At 35.8% G+C, this 21,001-nt stretch overlaps 1 protein-coding gene across 1 annotated transcript in view; it reads right to left on the bottom strand.

The window, feature by feature from the left end:
* Positions 1 to 21,001, bottom strand: part of KCNB2 (potassium voltage-gated channel subfamily B member 2) — a 193,927-nt gene that overhangs the window by 3,003 nt on the left and 169,923 nt on the right. The gene's annotated exons all lie outside the window — the stretch shown is intronic.

Here is a 21,001-nt window from a genome sequence, read left to right as displayed (position 1 = left end):
GTAGATGAATATTTTATATTAATAATGCTTTGATTTCAGTCTCAGGAGATGGGTTCTATGAAATATGTTATCATTCATTTTGGTGAGTTTCAGGCACCTCATGCCTGATGCCCTGTCATGTTGCCCAGAATTGCTGGTCACCCTCATTTACAGAACCAATATTATGAAAACAAATAGATTTATCAGAGAACATAATGTTTTTATCACAAAGTTTGCTTATTCATATTCAAGGTAATATACATATAGACAACTTTGAGATGGTGTGCAAAGTGTTAAAGTGACGAGAAAACTATTATAACATTTTACTTGGATAAAAATACATTATTGCTTTGGTTAGGAGTCCTAAGTAAATCCAGGTTTTCATTAGAAATAATGAAATATTTTCTGTTTTAAAGCTCAGTTTAAGCTCATTCTTAAAAGCATTTGCTTTCATTTCTCAGAAATGATGCTGTTAAATCCATTTGGTGATGTTTTATGTACTTCCAAGGACACACTAGGTCTGATAAAATTGCTGTGATACCCAACCAGAATGAGATGCAGCTGGGCAGACTGCAGGTGTCATTAGCATAAGGGAAGCGATTGGCCACAGCAGTGATAACAGTTCTAGAGATGGAAATGCCACCTCATTGTATCTGTGAGAAAAATAGCAGTAAGCCTGTTTCAGATGTGGGTTAATAAACACAAAGTTGGCTTTCTAAGCACAAACCAAAATTACTCATGAGGGTTCATATTTAGCGTCATGTACTTATGTGCTGTATTTATCCCTCTTCAGCTAAAAATAGTACAGAACAGGTAACACCTTTTATATTTTGAAGTGTTTCAGAAAGTTTTGCATTCCTCCCTTCCAGTGCTGCTTCTGCCATTTTTCTTTTGAGTCGTATTTATTAGGGGAATAAGATTCATTTATTCCTCCTGTCAGGTGAGGTGTGAACAAACTGTCTTCGTTCTTCAAACAGCCCATCCAGAAGACATATTCTGGTTCATCTGTGCTGTTTAGGGGGTCATACATCCTTTTAAAGCTTCTGCTACCCACAACAGAAAAAGAGGCCAATCTTAGTAAAGATTTTGTTAACATGATAAATAAAATGTGGGCAATAACACTGAACACATAGGCAAGGCTGAATAATGGAATTTGTGATGGCCTGTAGCCAGGGCAGAGGCAGACAAAAGGAAACACTATTGTGGAGCAACAACTGCCATCCAGACTGTGAAAGTTGGCTGTATCACATTTCACTGTGAAAAGGTTTGATGCTTAAATAAAGTATAGTAGGTTCTCCACTTCAATGAAATTACTGTGAAATAAATAGTGCATGCTTGAGTTCTCTAACCTACTCAATAATATAATTATGCTTTCAAAATTCAAAGAACAAATAAACACATACTAAGCATGGCACAGATCTGAATTGTTGAGCTTGCAGTTTCTGTCAGTCAAACTGATGGCTTCCTCATTTTGGCCTGCATCAGCATGTTAATAATAGTATGGAAAAAAAAAGTTGTAGAATACAAGGACAATTATTTGACATGCATTGTTCTTAGAAAATAAAATCATGAGAACACAGCAATCTGATTGTCATCACATTGATTTTAATTAGGAAACACTGGTCTTTCAAAGTCTCTCATATGGAATTTATTTTATGCCTAAATATTCACCAGCATACAAAAGATCCTAGGAAAGAGGTGAGTCACTTTATAGCACCCCTTCTTTCACTGTGTGACAGTGTTAAAATTGCATACAAGACAGGTTATTGCATAGGTCTTGAATATATAATTTGCATGTCCAGAGTTGCTACCCAGAGTATTTCATTGACAATAACTAGCTATTTGTTCAAGCCATGCATTCAGATGGTGGCAACATGCAAATCTGAACTCTGCCAGCTCTTCTAATAAAATATACACAATAACAAGCCTGAGATTTTTAGTGTTTTATATATATAGAAGCCCAGAATGGTTTGGGTTGGAATGGACCTTAAAAATCATCTAGTTCCAACTCCCTGCCATGGGCAGAGACACCTCCCACCAGACCAGGCTTCTCCAAGCCCCATCCAGCCTGGCCTTGAACACCTCCAGGGATGGGGTATCCACAGCTTCTCTGGGCAATCTGTTCCAGTGCCTCACCACCCTCTGAGTGATGAATTTCCTCCTAACATCTAATCTAAATCACCCCTCATTTAGTTTAAAGTCATTCCACTTTGTCCTATCACTACATTCCCTGATTCAGACTCCCTCCCCAGCTTTCCTGCAGGCCCCCTTTAGGTACTGGAAGACCACTGTAAGGTGAGCCTTCTCCAGAGCCTTCTCCAGGCTGAACAAACCTAACTCCCTCAGCCTGTCTTCGTAAGAGAGGTGCTCCAGCCCTCTGATCATCCTTGTGATCCTCCTCTGGACTTTCTCAAAAGATGTTGAAGTCTTTATACTTGGAGTGCCCAAACCTGAACACAAGGTGACTACAGCATGAGGTCTTACAAGAGTGGAGTAGAGGGAGAGAATCAGTCCCTTGATATTATCTGTAAGTATGATGTAAGTACCATTGGGGAAAACATACAGCAAAGGAAAGTGCTTTGGTTTATTCTGCTTCTAGAATCTCAAACTTTTATTTGTCTGAGACTTTGTTCTGTAATTAAAGTTCTGCATGAATCACACACAGCATGTTTTAATTATTGCAATTGATTAAATTTTCTAAGTCATTAGACAAAGAGTGACAGAGAATCAGTACAAAGAACAATAGCAACTATGAGAAGAAGAGGAAGTGGTTCTCTTTTCTGAGTCTACACTGCAGATCGCATTTTCCTGGTAAATCCCCATTGAACAGATGTAGTTTATACCAACAGAAGCACTGAGTTTATAAGAAAGGTCTGTAGCAATCTGCTAGGCTAGCTATGCTGATACAGAATAATAATATAATAATAATAATAATAATATTAATAAAAACAATCCTCTGATTAGATCTTTGTTAGCAAAACTTCCTGTCTGCTAGGACATGTTTCTGGAACTGTATTCTGGACTGAAATGCCTTGAAAATTTTGTGCATTTCAGGTAATCAATCCATGATAACAGCTTAGCAATTCTTGACATGTTATTTCTAATTTGCACTTCAGAAAATAAACAATATTCTGCTTAAGTAAGTTATTCTGGCATCTTATGTCATTTAGCCATGGTTCTACAAAAACACATTAAAAATTCAACTCTTATTAAACTTTAAAAATATTTCCTTATAAATTGCAAAAAGTTTCCAGAAGAATGGACATGCTGAAAGTCCTTCCTTATGAGCTGAGTATAAGGCATTTGAATCTACTGCTGATTAAATGAGTAAAACATCCCTTAACAGGCTTCTCCAGATAATGTTGTTTCTCTTTTTTGGGTGTCAGGGAGTGCTAGCAGTCTTCTGAAAACTGAGTGGTTTTCCAATATTAAATTGTGACTAAAACTCAGCTTTTTTTCGTGTGCATCCAAGCAATATACTTTCTCATCTCATCACTCAGTATTGCAAGCACTGTGAGGACTTCTGCATAGAAAGAGCATACAAACTGAGGCAGAAGATAAAGATAATAATAGAACAGGCTTCAAATTGCTCCTTGCAGTTCCGCAACAACTAACACTATGAAAAGGCTTCTGACATAATCAAGACACCAGTGCAATTGTTATATAAAGCAGAGAAAAAGTATACATTAAGTTCACACTTGGGGAAAATTCACTTGAGCCATATCTAACAGCCAAGGCAGTATATTTGATTAATACAGGTTTCAAACTGTAATTAAGTTAAAACAGCATTAGCAATGTTTCCTAAATTTTTATTCCAGGGTAGGATCTAGACCATTTAAGTAACAGATGACAATAAAGTTTCATTACTTTTCAGATCCGAGTTTGCATAGGCACTGAAGTTTATCAAGCCATTACATATTCTTCTCCTTCTGCATCTAAATTTATGACATTATCTTCTTTTAAAGCATTCTGGCAGTATCTTTAGCTCTGGCTTTAGAAAAGCAGAAAAGACAAAGAGTCATTGTTCAGCTCCTTAAAGACTTATAAGCAAACTGTTATTTTTGGAGAACTAATCAAGTTTCCTGGGCACTTAGCTATAGTTGCCTATATATTCTCAGAAGTGTTTGCTCTTGGGATAAGTGTGTTTAGATCTCAATTTGGGCAGATAGATAGATGAAGCTGGTTTAGGTTCTTCAGAGAAACCCGTAGCCAGAAAACCATGCTGTATCTTGTACAAAATTGTCCTTAGCCAGTCACAGGGCTCCCAGCTTCCTTTGCAGTTGTGTTACAGTTATATTACAATTATGTTTGTAGTTATGCAAACCATCACTACAAATGGAAAATTTCCACTATTTATGCATATCTACCCTTTCGGAGTACACCTTTCATCTCTTTCTACTTCTATAGCATAACCTCTGGTTTCAGATGCCAGGAACAGGTCTAACAGTCCACATAGACTACAGTGTTTAATTTTTGAAAAATATGATGGAGGAGAGGGGAATAATTTAACAGAACAACATGAATTTAATTCATCTTACAGCTCAATCACAATTGCCCTTTCAAGAACATATCAGATAATGGCTCTGACAACATGTGTAATCACTGAACAGCTTCTCTCTGCTACTCTTGATCTCTTTCCTTGATGACATTATTTAGAATTCTGACCTTTCATTTCCTCTTTTCCATGGATCATTATTATTAATATTTTTAAGGACTCCATCTGAATGATCTGCATTGATCTTTCGGGGATATTCATTAAGCCTGACATTAGCTCTTCTTGTTGTACTCATCTGGGGACTAAGTGATGCGCAGTCTTTTCTTTTGTCTCTTTGCACTGGGATGAATGTCACCTTAAAAGCTTAGGGTAGAAATGCTCATCTGGGAGATTTTCACTGAAGATTTCTTGTCTAGCTCCGTGTATACTCCCTATCATATCCTCAGCTATGAGAAGTGACTACTATTTCACCAGTAGATGAGCCGCCACTCATCTGTCTTCAGCTCAGCCTGACAGAAGCAAGTTCTCAATAAGCTAGTGAATTCAAGTACTTCTAGACGCTTATTCATGGTTCGATGAAGTTCAATGGTGGCTCCACCTGAGTAGTCACTTCTTAAGTGGCATGTGTTCAGGGATGGGCTGTACTGCACAGACTAGGAACCAACACCTGTCGTAATGAAGATGAGGGCAGGTAGTCAACAGGACAGCCACTTCTGCAAAATGACCTGACCTTCAGGTCCCGCAGGTCTGAGGAGTAGCTGTTTGCTGCATACTAATTTCAGTATGTATGGGAGACTAATGATGATAAAACAATCATGATCTCAATGATGATAATAAGTCTAGCAGAAGAAAGAGTAATCAGTTTTAGGTGAGATTTTACCATTAGGTCATTGAAACCTCTTAGCACAGTTATATTTGAGCTAGGTATTTTAAAACCAGCTTATACTACTAGCTCAGGTCTACCTGAGCTGGAAGAATACTACTGCCTTGGCATAATTTTTCCTTCAGAATTTCAATCATGAAGCCTTTCTGTGTAACTGATATCCTTTCCTGCTTGAGAGCCCTGCATGAACTCATTTTTCTTTCCACAAAGTCTTACCATGTCTACTGGTCTTCCACGTTGTGTTGAACTTTCCATTCCATAGACTAGTATTTGCCTTAGAAGACCTAGATCCTCAGAGAGGATAAATCTGCTTAGGGAACGTTCCCATTTTACATAGCCTGGTGTACTTCTGGTTTAAACTAACAGTAACAAAAATGCATTTCTCCTGCATTCTGTCACAGGTAAATTACTGCTTTTTGCATTAATGCTATTCAGATAACAGTAACAGAATATGTCTTTCCTGCACTCTGTGGTGGCCAAACTGAATTTACTTACAGACTTAATTATTCTTTTAAGGAAGAAAGACTTTAGGGTTTGCACCACCTAGAATTTCAGCATCAAGATTTAGTAAAATGTGGCTTTGTCCACTTGATTGTGGCTGAATACAGAGGTCGTTTGGTATAAGCCAATCTTCCCATGGATAACATGGGAAAATGAGGGCCCAGGGAGTATGAACTGAGCCTGTATGCATCTGAATATGGAGACCATTAAAGTTCACTAGAACACTAGTGGCGTATTAGGTACATAGTAGAAAATCAAGTACATATCCCTAAAATTTACTGAATATATTTATGTGCTGGTTTTACTCAGCTGGACAGCCAAGCTCCACCACAATCAGTGGCAACACAGGCCTGAAGAAACCTGCTGTAAGTGATTATGAGCATGACATGAGGATGATACTTGAGGGACCTGTTTGGCAAATATCAGAGACCTTAAGTAGTCACAGATGAAGGCTCTCTACACAGCCTGGGAAGAAGCGTATTTATTCAGTTCAGCGTGAATGGAGACAACCCTGAGTACTGTTTATTTAACACAATGCCACTCAGAATTTCTTGGATTTGCTAACAAAGATTAAGAGCCATATTGAGTCAGTTCTAATATTTTTTGTAGAATAGCAAAAGGCCATCTCAGCTGGATGCTTGAAATCAATTATGTCACGATAAATAGCATTTTTCCCACTATTTCTTAATGTAGAAGAGCTAGCAGATCCAGAGCTGGTGAAAGTTAATGGGAATTGCTGCTACTGCTTTTCTTTTTTTCTTTTTTTATTTTTTTTTTGTAGGATTTGCATAAATCCATGAATTTTTCAGTCATTATTGAAAGCAGTGGAGCTAGTACTTGCTCATAATTATTATGCAACTATTTTAATCAATTCGTTGATTTTGTATAGGTGAAAATATAAAGTATATCTAGCAAAAGTTTTATTTGCTCTATAAGAGTGGGAGGGATTAATTCCACATTACAGATAAACACACAAAAAATAACTTCAGGAGTCATGCTAAAGGCTTTATAAAATAATTTCATGTCTGCAGAGCTTTTTGCCAGTTTCATTTGACCTCCCTAAATTTCGTTTAGGGTTTCAAAACTTTTTCAAAAGCAAAGCAAACCAAACCAAGCCAAACCTCCCCCCTCCCTCCCCTAACAAACTGAAGAGGCAGGATGCTCCGCGACTCTGCTCTCCATCCAGCAGCTGGGCTGACGGTCAGCTCCAGGGAAGCGAGGGGAGGTTGGAAGAGGAGCCGCGGGGCGCGGGCAGGGGCGGGGAGCTGTCCCCTGCCGCAGTGCTGAATGCGGGCAGAGGCAAGAATCATCGAATGGCTCAGGTTGGAAGGGACCTTAAAGGTCATCTAACTCCAACCCCATAGACAGGGACCCGAACCACTAGATCAGGTTGCCCAAAGCCCCATCCAACCTGGCCTTGAACACCTCCAAGGATGGGACATCCACAGCTTCTCTGGGCAACCTGTTCCAGTGCCTCACCATCTTCTGAGTGAAGAATTCCAAGAGTGAGCTATTGTGATGCACCCACTTACACTGCAGAACCATTTTATGCTATCACCTCAAATAGAGGAAAGTATGGAAAATAAAACATTTACAAAGATGATACTGGAATAAAACAAACCAAACCAAAACAACAACAACAACAAAACAAAATAAAAAACAAACAGATAATGCTGGCACAATATTTCTCAGACAAAATACCGTTGAAGTAGGTTGTGAAATGTCTCCAGGGGTAAGAGATGTCTTTTTACTATGTGTTAATAAATAGGCTATTAATAAGCTGGCAAAACTGTAATTGTTTTGCTCCAAATGTGGTGGAGCTAAACAAACATGAGCAATGAAAAATAAAACAAAATGAATAGCTTAGCTCTAAGAACTTTTGGTTCAATCTCCATATTGGGAGGAATCCTCAGATCTGGTGTACTCAGATCTGCTTATTTTGATATTATTAATTTTGATGTTAACATATACCTTAAAACATAAAGTTGTATGTAACTGTTTTCAAAAAGAGATACTATGAAAACTGAAAATTCACTTTCTTGGTTGTCACTGTTTGTATTTATCATTTAGTTTTAATGAAATTTGTCTCCAGTTGAGACCTCATATTATTAACCTGGAGTGTACGCTCAAATCTAATTTGCTGACAACCATGTTATGATTATTGCTAAAATATCCTCCTTCTATTATCTTTCTACCATTGTCTGAAACTGTCTTTTAGCAATTTAATACAGTGAGCAGGGATGACCTCCCACCTGAAGACTGCTGTTATCTATCAAAGAGATTTGCTAGTCAGCCGTATTTGAAATTATGACAGGCACAGAAGCCAGACGTAATCTTTACTCACACTTTTAAAATAGTTTTTCTATCTTGGCTTCATGTCAACTTCTATATATATGTCAGAACTGCAGCTCTATATAAAATGTCTACATCAATCTATAGTTTTATATAAAGAGTATGCCAATATTTCCCCACGCTTGTGTTATCAGAGAAATTGTTAGGGAAATGAATATAGTGTGTTGCTGTCTCCTTTGCGATATAGTCATGTGTAGTTAAAGGCCTACAAATTTTATCTATCTTCTTCTACTTTTTTTTTTTTTTTTTTTTTTTCTCCTAACTGTAAGGTGCCTCTCCTTTCTTTCTCTCTTTTCCATACGAACATTTCAGACTTCTACATGAAATATACACTATATGATACATCTTCTCATTAGAATAGAATAGAATAGAATAGAACAGAACAGAACAGAACAGAACAGAACAGAACAGAACAGAATAGTTCAGTTGGAAGAGACCTTCAAAGATCATCTAGTCCAACTGCCTGACCTCTTCAGGGCTAAGCTCATTTTTATGATATTAAAAATATTAGCTATAGCTTCAACAGAAATATATTAATCTTTCATATAATATCATATGTTTGAGGATGCCATCACATTCTAGCACATGTTGCTTTATTAGTTACATATATTTCATGCCTCTAAGACTTTGCCCATAACAATGGGGACTATGGACTTATAATAATTAAACAAACAAACAAATAAATAAATAAAGTGGATGTTAATAAATAGATCTGTTTATTAGCCTTTCATTTTTGTATTTCCTGGAAAGAATAAATTCTATCCTACAGAGAGAAATTGCCATATATATATTTTCCACTCACAACCTAAAGGACTTAATTCACTGTGGGGTTTTCAGCTCTCTGAATTAATACAATTTGCAAATTGTAAATACAAATTTGCAAATACAAATATATCTAAAAGGAACTTTGATTTAACTTAAGAGTCAAGTCCTGATATATAATATTTTTGTTTTATGTCTATCTTTTTACAAATCTTTAAAGAATATTATACTGCAGGTAATTGATATCTTTTCAGTATATTTTATTAAAATATATTTAGTATGATTTAATTTGTTTTACAGTATGTTTCTAAGTATACAACAATCTTACCAAAGCATACTGATAGCACAGTCATCAAATAACGCGGTTACTTGATAATTCCTTTCTAACTTCCCTATGATAGAAGGAACTTCTTAACCATTCAATCTCATGCTGACATTTTAAAGATTTTTTTTCCTCCTGTCTCTGGTTCACTGCATTATGATTTTCATTAAGTTTTAAAGCCTAGAATCTCTTTTCTTAAATAAAACCCTAAAAGTTAAATACACTATTAAGGAAAATTAATTCTAAGAGATGAGAAAATATGCATCAGCTTAAATAAGATTCTAGTCTTAATCCAACCATTAAAGAAACAAAATTGATTTAGTCAGACGTAGATGTACTGTGAAAATTTCCTACCACATTCAGCACCAGAAAAATAAATTACTGCGAAGCAAAATTGACCACTTGGGAAACGAGAATAAACCAAGCAGTTAGTAAAGCCAAAGTATTATGTAAACATAAAACAAAAGGTAGCATTCAGAGCATTCTACATTGCACACTGAGGCATAAACATAAGGTCTAAACATAAGCCTGTTTAGACTAGTTCTAAACAAACCATCAAGGACAGCAAAAACAATGAAGTTGTCACAGAACAGAATCTGTGTTTCTTGCATAAAATATTAAGCAGCTTAAGTATCAGCATCATCAAAAATCAGATGGCAAACTTGAGTAAGTGCTGTTGGAGTAACATTACAACACACAGCAGTCTGCTGAATACATTCATGGAACTCAATCTCTGATATTCCCTACCACAAATCATTTAAGGAACCTGAATGTTGGATCTTTTGTAACTGTTTGCATTATTCTTGTTGCTGTTTGAAAGGATGTAACTCAGGAAGCATGGGTTTTACCACTATTAAGTAAAATTGCACTCTGAAGCTTTAAGCACCTTAGTGGAAACAGGATACTTAAAATAAGGCCTAAGCCAGCCATAGATTCAGAGAGCCTCTGAAGGTGTAGTAAATATTTGAGTACCCTATCAAATGATGTAAATGAGGTATATTCAGATCTAATTGCTGATAACTGGTAGTGAATTTAGTGTTTATCGTCTTCTAATCATTCAACTTCAGCAGCTATGGAATTCCAAACATTTAGGAAAAGATACAGTCAGAATCTTTATAAATTCATGCAGAGTTTAGCCAACCTTTATTCCAAATGAGGAGCTTGACATTGTTGTGCTGCTTTGGTCTTCTTTTTAACCATGGAGAAACAGTCCTGGTAGAGCTATCATGAAAAGACTCATGGGATGAATCTGGGAACAGTGCTAGGTATTTTGAGTAGAATTCCTTGCCTTCTTTTTCAAGTTTGTCATTGATGTGGTTAAGAATGTTAAAGCTGTGCTGCCAGGAGTTTCATCTCCCACTGTGGCTACGCAGACAAGATGTGCAAGGATAGGCATAGATTAAGAACAGTTCTTTGGCTGAGTTAGACATTAAGCAAAGGGCTAAGTATTCCAGCCTCAGGAAAGATTTACAAAGCCATGCCAAGATAGCCATTACAGCAAACAGGATGACAGATAGGCATGGTAGAGACCGACACCCCAAGTGACATCTGATAGCACAAGAGGGACTGAATTATGCCCTAAACTGTTCAGATTCTTTCTCTATATAGTCAGAATTTAACTGAAGCTGCAGAAAGTTAGTATGAAGTCATAACTATGCATTTGTGATTCTTTTGTAGGGTATGTACAATCTTTATTGGATAATCATGCTCTATTCCTACATAAGCCAACATTCTGATTTTGTTCATTGTATGATCATGTTTTAAATTAGAAAATTTATTTAAGCCATTTGGAATATGGTATTTTGAAAATGCATAATAAACATTCCCCAGATAAAATGACCTAGAGGAGGTATAAAATGCAAATGTTGGTTCTACCATTTCAAGCCTTTTTAAACCATTTTCAAGCCTTTATTATTTATTTATTTATTTATTTCAAGCCTTATGTATTCTGATGTATCCTGTAGCACGTTCACAGTGTACCAATGCTCTTTAAACAAATATATAGAAGTCCTCACATCACGTTTTGAAAGGTGAAGTGGTAATGTTATGAAGATCTGATTCACAAAATATATTATCTATTATTAAATTATTATTATAAGGTACTGCTCATGCTGCTGTGAGCTCAGACTAGCTACATACTAGATAGAAAAATGCCTACAAGTTACATGAACAAGTTTAGGGCCATAATTTAGACTCAGATTTTAGCAGGCATAATCTGGGCAGGTGCTGAATAGGGTGTTCTAGGAATGTCCATTTTTTCCTATGAGGTAGGCCAGAAACTGGCTGAATATTCACTGTTCTGCAGAGACGGCAAGTTTTGTCTAGTTTTGTATAAATCTCTATTCAAACACTCATATATAATCTCTCTTCAAACACTCATATTCTACCTGTGCCATGAAGCCTGGTTTTGTTCTCAGGAAATCAAAGGAAATTTTGCTATTGCCTTCAACCAGAGTACTCAAATGGAATTTGGATACCTTGATAAGAGTTATTTGGAATGTGTTGATCCCCAAGGGAAGAAGGCTGCCTATTTAAAGGAAAACATATTTTGGACATCAGTAGTGGAGCGAGGAGGCAAAGGAAGTCTGACAAGCCTTAATCTAGCATTCCACAAAAGGTATTTTGGTGTTTTTCCTATTTTGTGTTTTAGCCAGTAGATGTCTCTGTTTTATCATGCAGCTATTGACAAGGACACAGTATTCCTGTTGTCACAACATATATTTAGTAAAAAACATTTTTTTTTTTTCCTATGGAATGAATATAGACGAATGTAAAAATACTTATTTAGTGCTCTTGGCATAGCCTGCTAATTTTCTGACCGACCAAAGCCCCTGGAAGCTTAGGCAAGAGCTCTGTCTGCTAAGCAACTTTGAAAATCATCCTTATGGAAATGTCCCATAGGATTTTAAAAGGACAAAAGATGAATTGAAGGGATTATATGGACATTCATCTAAAAAATTAATAACTTTATTACAGCATTCTTTATCACATGGGAAGGCTCTCTCAAGCAGCGTATAGAACAGTATAGAGTATTCTATTTCTACTCAATGCCTCAGGAAAATTCCAAGATGTGATAGATGAATTATCTTCTCTGCTTCATGAATGTGTAAGATAATATTATTTCAGTATCTGTAACTATCAAGAATAATAATGTAGATGATTTGAAACATTCACACACAAATTGAATATCAGGGATGCAATTCTGTTCAGACATTTATGCTTTCCTCATCATTGAGAAACAATTAAGATATACATATATAGTCATTTTAAAGTCTTTACAGAAGGGATCACTAGTTTTAAAATTATATTTAATTTAATTTTAAGCATATATAAAAATTAGATATAATTTCAGAAAGTATTACTTCTTGAATTTCATGAATTTCAGCAAGCTGTTGGGATTTGTGATTGTGCCACATACTAATTATATTGCATAAGTATATTACCCTGGAGGAGAAAAAACATTGCTTAGTTTAGGTGGTAGATGTGCCCTCATGAATCAAGACGTTCTCTCCAGCTGGAGGGAGCACTGCATCAAGGAAATACAATGCATTACAGAGTTCTCCCACATGTTCACACTTTCACACCCTGTGGCTGTTTCTTCACCTGTTAAGTGGAGCCAAAGGAGAGCTAGTTTTCAGTCTACATTTATACTCTGAATGCACTGTGATGAGAGCTGTGGAAAGCCAATCTCTAAATGCCATTAGTCCTGTGCTACTGGTTCGGCCTCCTCACAATGTGACCATTTCTGGGAGCCAAGCAGAATATGAAGTGGTAGACAGAAATATAAGGTCTTAACCTGAAATGAGTTACTGTTAGAAACCAGAGTTCCCCAGATGTATGGACAATAAGGAGCTGATTGCAGAAGGGGAAATAAGTGTTGAATAGCAGCAAAAAGAGGTCCCAAATGTCTGCCGAATCTTCCTGATTGTCAAACTGACTGCCAGGCCACAGAAACCCCAGCGGTTTCCATGGCTGCATGTATACAGCAGAGTTTCTACAGTTCACTCAAACTTAAGAAATAAACCTGAAAATAAATTTGTCAGGTATTAACTGTTACAATACAGCTACTTGCAGCATGACTATGGACAATAAAAGTCATCCTCAAAGAACCCTTGAGCAGGGCACAAATACATAATACTCTAGGTGTTCCCAAGGAAATAACTTTCCTAGGTGACAATTTCATAATACACACATATTTTTTCTTTTAACTGCCAGCACCTGCCAATTTATGATAAAGACTTGGAATGGAGGCTTTGGAGTATTTACAACTGCTTGTATCTACACAGAAATTATGCAGAGGCCTATTTCCACTTCCTGAAAGCCATATAACAAAGACTACCACCAACAAAAAATCAAGAATTTACTGTAAGGGCAATGATACTCTACATTTTGCATGTCTTTATGATAAGGGGTAGCATTGCATGAGGAAGTTATAAAGACAAAAAATTGTGCTATTATTTCATCAGAAGTTCTAATTAAAACAGAGTAAATATTTTCTTATTTATTTATTTACTTATTTATTTATTGACTTCTAGTACTTTATAAAGTCAGTACTGTCAGTACTTGAAAAGGACAGTATAATTCAGGTAGCAGTAAATTACACCTGGAATAAACAGGATCCACTGTGTATAAAGAATATATGTAATACACTGTACGTGGTGTTACATATGATATCTCTTAGATGCAAACATACACCTATGTTCTTTCAAAAGGATTATTTACTATCGATCTTGCAGATTGAAATTGCTTCTGCTTTACTCTGTGTCCTTCATGTCCAACTATTTTTTATAAAAAGTGTAATGAGAAACATATTTTTTTTAACAGGAAAATACCTTTTTTACTATACCTGTAAGCAAACAGACATTGATATATTTCACTGCTATTAATAGAAATGTGGCAACGGCACCATGGCTGTGGTTTGCTTTTTGCAAAATGATTTATCTTGTAGTCATGGAAGTACATGCTCCTATAATTGTCCCATGCTTCTCTGAAGGTTTAGAATTGGGAAGGAGGTGATTTGTTGCCTTCAGTACAATGTTTGACATGACAGAAAAGTTGATGTTAGTCTGAAAGCAAGTAAGTGCCAATACTGCCTTTGCTGTCATATAAGATGCAGAAATTCATGTGATGGGGAGATTACAAACTCAAAGCATAGGAATAATGAGGTGCTCCTCAAAATCTGGGATCTTGAGTTGTGAAATTAATTTTTCAACATCTAAGAAAACATTCCTCATCTTTGAGCTCTTGCTTATCTCACCTCTAACAGATCCTACAATATCTCAACTTCTATCTTAATGGTAATATTTCAAAAGCAATCTCTTTTCAAAAACAATATGGGAATATGGGTTTTTATTAATTTACAGTGATTTGGGGAAATATAACTTCCTCCATTAGCCCCAATGTCACAGCCTGAGGATACATACATGTATACGTTCAAATAACTACCTCTCTGTTTTGTTTAGAGGTCTTAGTTCACTTCCAGATTCTTTCTGGAGGCAGGTAATCACTTCCCTCTGAAATGAATCCAATTTTCTTGATAATATACTCAAAAAGAGCAATATGAACAAAACACTGAAGTCTAAAAGCAGGAACATGGACCTTTAGACTAAATTTGCTCATGACATCCATCCCTGCACAGAGCTCTTTTGCTGTAGATGCCCCTACTGGCACCACTAAAAATGACGTATTCTTTCAGGGGATGAGGTTGTCTATATGCTCATGCTGAGCCAAGACAGACATTTTCATCACTGTCAAAAACACATTTTCAAATGTACATGTTATAGCTAGAATCTGGCACTGTATCTGATTTATAAGAGAAAGTACTCATATAGTAACTGTGTGATGTTACTGTGCATATTTAATGCATCTGTTGGGGGAAGCATACTATATGTAACTCAACAAGATAAAAAGCAATTTCTATGGATTTTTATCAGCAGGAGGCTTGTTTCAGAGCAGCATGATTTGGGTAAGAAATTCCCCTAAAGGCATGAGAAATCGTAAAACAGGAATGCAGTTTCCAAATCTCTCTCCATGGAAATCAGAGATCCAAACAGTAAAATGGTGCCAAGCAGAGAAAGCGAGTAACAGATGCACTTCCATTTCCTCATCCTTCTACTTACAGTTAGTCTTGCAATATGATGAACATCAATGTTAACATGAAAACATGCAAAATAAATCACATTAAAAATGTTAAGCATAAACAACATCAGTAGGGTTGCTAGCTGCACACTGAATCTGAAAGCTGAGTTGAAAGAGATTAAGTCAACCATCACATCAAAGGAAAGCATGGCTCATCTAAAATACCCTATCAGCCAGAAAAAGACACAGTTCCCTCCCCAACAGAAAACATTGTTCTTTTATTAAAATTTATATAGTTTCTAACTCTGAGGCTGAAAAGAAAAGCAATATTTATTTTGGAGTTTCCAATTGCTTTTGAACTTGACAAATGAGTTAAATTATTTGCTTATCAGATTTAGTTTAAGAATGAATTGCATATTTTTTCCAGATGGTGTTACTTTTGATAAACTGTTTCATCAATTTTCCATTAGTGTAAGTCAGTCTTGGTAGTAATTACTAAAGCAGTGGCATCATATTAACCTCCTTGTACTAGAAGTTGGGATTAACATATTATTACTTAAGCAACATGGTCCATTGGTGACAAGAGATTAACCTGTAGAATGCTGTGCCACCTGTGAATGAATCTACTGCATCTGGTCTTGTATATTTTAAGTAGTGCACAAATCCTTATCCAGATCCACAGAACAGAGCTGGCATTCGCTTGCTAACATCATGAGCCAAAGGCCCATGTAAACAAGGTGTCAGGGATCCAAAACACTACTGCAGTTTTCTGTATCTTAAACCAGCTCAAAAGGCTGAACTTTCAGCTGTTTCTTAAGTTTTCTATTTGTGCACTCTCTACAATAATTACTATATTTTTGTATGAGGTGGTAAATTTCAAGTTCTTTTGATTTGTTAAAGCATAGAAATTAGAGATAGATAAGACCTATTAAGACATGGAGATTAATGCTCTGATAACATCACAGAAATTAATTTGCCTTTTGCTGTCCAACAATGCTGGAATTGACAATATATCTAAAACAAGAATATATTTTTGTAGCTGAAACATTATCACTATAATATGTATATTTTTTGATCCATAATTTATGCACCAATATAAGCTTTGAAATCTGATCACCGCAGTAACCCCAGCTGTAATAGTCTCATTGCTTTAAGCTAAAATCTTCTAGAAAGGTTTAAAAAATGGCTTGGTAGAATTATGGTGGCAAGTAGTTCAATTTTAAATTCATTGACTGAAACAGTTTCTGTCTGGTTTAAATTGCTATCTTTTTATTTATTTATTTATTTTTAATTGAACTAGTAGTTAGACATTGCAAGGTAGAAAAGAAGCAGCAAGTATATAAGCATAGACAGCTTATAGAAAATACTGACTTTTCCTTCCTTCCTTCCTTCCTTCCTTCCTTCCTTCCTTCCTTCCTTCCTTCCTTCCTTCCTTCCTTCCTTCCTTCCTTCCTTCCTTCCTTCCTTTTAAAGGTAACATGTCAGGAGTATCATGGGAATAAATTCATGAAAATAATTTGTTCTGCATAATTATTGCCTTAAGCTTTGATGGCCCATGGGTTACCAGAATTTACAGTTAGGTTCTGAAATTGAAAACTAGATGTCAAGAGTTAGCCTTTCTAGGTACAAGCTGTTTAATTTTTGAGAGAATCAAATGCAAAGTGCTCCTGGTGGAGGGCCATGGAATATCACGTCTACTGCATCATTTTTCCTAGCTCTAAATTTCCAAATATAAAACTTCTACTTAAAACCTCATGTATAATAGCTCCCAACTTTGCATTGGTCTTATGAGGATCAATTAATTCTGTTTGGCATTCAGTAAACTTTCAGAGATCAATTCCCATTTAAATCAAAGAACCTACACACCATTTAGAACCTTATCCACTCTCTTTCGTACAAAAGAATAAAAGATGGGGTGTTACTGTTAATGTCCTACCATGCAAGCACTCAAATGTGTGTAGGCCACAGTCTAAGTCTCTGCATTGTTGCTATCAGTTTTTGAGTGGTTTGGGGAATGATACCACACTGGACCATTATCATTATCAACTATTATCATTAGCCACAACTCCACCATCTCTCTAAAGTAGTGGTTCACATGACATGATTTTGTAGCATTGGATAATCTCTTTTCTTTATAACTTATTATTTACTACTATTCACATTGCATTGCAGGGAGAATGTAATTCACTTTAAATTGGACTCTTTACAGACAATTGGCAGACTCTTGTCTGGGTCTAAATTAAGCCTGATACAAAATGAACAAAATTAAAAAAATAAAGAAAGATAGAAAGACGGGAACACTACCCTTACTGGTCAAAGCTTAATAACACATATTATATACTTTGTATGGTTTTTGTATGAGTGCCTTTAGATGGAATGAGTTCCTTTATGAGTTCTGAGCACTACGTAATGTTAAGCACTCATGGTTAAAAAATACAATTATTTTCTGTGATCATTATATTTACATATGATTTATATATGCAAGGCCTGTTTGTAATCATAAGAAAGGTAAAAGTGCTCTTAGATTAAATGAGGTTATTACATTAATAAGAATTTTCTCTTTGTCACAATGAATTAGAGTCCTCAAATACAAGGAAAAGGCTTTAGATGGGTAAACACTGATCCAGAGTTTCCTAAGATCAGCCAGTGAGGGTGTGTTATGTTAATTCTCTTCACTTTCTCCCACACCTCTGACAAATAGCAGATAACATTTCCAACTACTGTTTGACTGTTCATTCCTTCCCTTTTGAAAGGCACTTGTTCGCAGAAGTTTGCCGAAAACATGAAAACATGAATAATGTATTTATTTTAGGTATCTTTCATGGGAGAAGGGAGCTGTAAGTATCCCATCTGAAGAAAAGCCTCTTAACAAACTGTAAATCATCATTCTCCTCTGCTCCCCAGTAGCCTGCCAAGCTGGAAGACTTACAGTAATAGTTATTCTCACTGAACCATCTTTTCACTACATTTTGTTAGGTCTTTAAAGCTCCACTTTAAAATTGTATAAGCTTTCCCTTCAGAAATCTGTATGAAAAGACAATATTTATAGCATGCACTTGTGTGGGGGTATCTATCTTAACTACAGCATCTACAAAATCGGAAACTTTAATGACCTTAATGTAATCAGGAAAGCAACTTTTGAATCCTTTCAATACAAATGCCTTATTAATGGCTTCTACAGTTGATTTGCAGAAACATGTGAGAATCACTGATTTTATGCTGATAGACAAGAAGTGAAATATCTATAGGGGCACATACATGTATATTACTGCTGAAAGCTTAAGCAATTTCTTGCATGCATGATTACTTATAGTGTTGAACAGTGAAAAAAGGGTATTGGTATTGATCCATATCTCAGATACATAAAGAAAACTGAATGCGAAACAGATGTTCATGAAGCTTGTCTGGTTGACAGATGCCATTTGAATAAACTTTATTAAATATTAATGGCCACTTAAGCGGATTTCCTCTGCTTTTTTTTTTTTTTTTTTTTTTTTCCCTGTGGAAAATTCATCAAATCCCAAGTGATCTGGGATGCACTGCGGTTCATGAAATATGCCTATACTACTTCAAGGTCATGGCTAAGGCCCTTACATGAAGAACCTTCTTCTTTCTAAATCTCCACAGCTGTGGAAGTGAACCTATCACTTGGAGCAGGAAGACTCACAAGTAGCTGTGGAACAGGAAGTATTGGTTGTAAGAATCAAGACTTCATGTTCAACATAAAACCTGCTCCAGATCATTAGAGGTACCAGCTAGATCAGAAGTTTGAGTTCATGCATTATTGGGACTAGTTTCTCTTTACATACTTTTAGGGATGATTATTCTACTTTAAAAATGTTCTTGGATGCAAAGACATGCTGCATGGTTATGAATAAAACAACAATAAAAATGTTATGTGTAGTTTATGATTAGAAGTATGTAAAATAACTTTTGCTTAAAATGATCCAAGGGTTCTTAAAACTCAGAATGTTTAATTTCCATGAATGTTATGATGAATAAATAGTGCCTGGGAAGCCCACAACTTTCTTTTGAATAGATATATGACCAGGAACTGCTCCTGTTGCTCCTAGCATTACCATAGAAATGACACATGAAAAAAAATAAAGTTGGGGACTTCTGAAAACCTTTGTGTTTTGTAACACACAAAACAATGCAGTTCAGAACAAAGGGCAGCATCTTTTCAGGATACATGAAAAAGGCTAAGCAGTATAGAAGCAGGAACTTTAAATAGAATGAGCCACTTCTCATACCATGCTTTGTAGTAGCCTCTAGTAACAGTAAAATACATTCCCTCAGAGTGAGCTTAATTTTAAGACATCTTCTTAATAGTGTATTAATATTTTGCAGCAGTAGGGAGCATTTGAATCACAAGCAAGAGGTTGAGACTATCTGAATTACCATTTCAACTCTCTCTTACAAAGATTACACTCCAGATCTCCACAGCTGTTCATATATTCATATATTGTACAGATGAGGGGGACAAAGATATCCGCTCAGACTACTTACCTCTTGCTGTCTTTTAGATACTTAGAGTAATCTAAAATGTACAAAATGTAAATCTAAAACATCAGAACATTGTCAACATTGTCTCAAGATTACAAATTCTGCAGCAGTCACCAAATCTCAGATTTACTCTTACACAAAACTGCCATTTACAAATCCCTAGATTTCATGAGAGGAGCAGATGGTGAAAATACATTTCTCTGCTATGCAGTGGGATGAATTCTTTTTGCTCTCCTCATAAGTATCCTTCCAGTATAATTCTAATTTATCTTAAAAGTCGAAACTGGTTATGAGGTTGTTTTTTTTTCCTCCATTTAAGGAAAGGAAATACCTGTCAGCATTCATGTACATATTAAAAAATACATGTAAACACACATACACATGGATATATACGTGTACGTATACTTCTACAGAGAGAAAGCCTTGTTAAAGATTTTCAAATCTAAACGACAAAGGATTAATTTAGGAACAGAGTTTTGGGCTACATTGCTGGCATGGTGCTAAATGCAATTTACTAAGCCCTTTATGCAATGTTTTATTATACAAAAAAAATTGCAGATGTGCCAAAAGTAACAAAGCAGATTGGTTTGGAAGATTTAATGAATTTATGTCAGCTCTAAAAGCCTGAGTCAAACATATTCCTGGAGCTTAATTCAGATTGTTAGTGCTTTCTAAAGTAATTAAGAGCAGAAACTTAGCAGACATTCAAACTAGGCTGGAAATACTGTTGGAAAATACAGTTTTGTTATGTTTTTTTTTTTTTTTTTTTTTTTTTTTTTTCTTCATTGTGTTATGTTGGTTTCCTTTCTTTTTTACTGTATACTGATTTGCCAAAGTATATGCTAGTACTGCTCAGACTTGCACTTCCAGTTACATCAATGTTCTCATCCCCCACTGATTTCTGCAAGAATCTCACCTATGGGAGAACAGCAAGAAAGAATAGCTCAAAAATAACAATAAAAATGCATATGTTCCATGTCAAACATCCACAGACTCTAAGGATTTCATATAATAAATACATGCAATATGATTTTTTGTTCATTCGGTATGATAAAACACCTAGAATACCTCTTCCTGAAGTTCTGTTATGTTTTTCCAAAAAAAATCCAGTCACAATATTTCC

Source organism: Aythya fuligula, chromosome 2 (assembly GCF_009819795.1).
Source record: "Aythya fuligula isolate bAytFul2 chromosome 2, bAytFul2.pri, whole genome shotgun sequence".
NCBI lineage: Eukaryota > Metazoa > Chordata > Aves > Anseriformes > Anatidae > Aythya > Aythya fuligula.
Note: the sequence above shows the minus strand (reverse complement) of the source record. Positions and strands in the feature narration are given on the sequence as shown.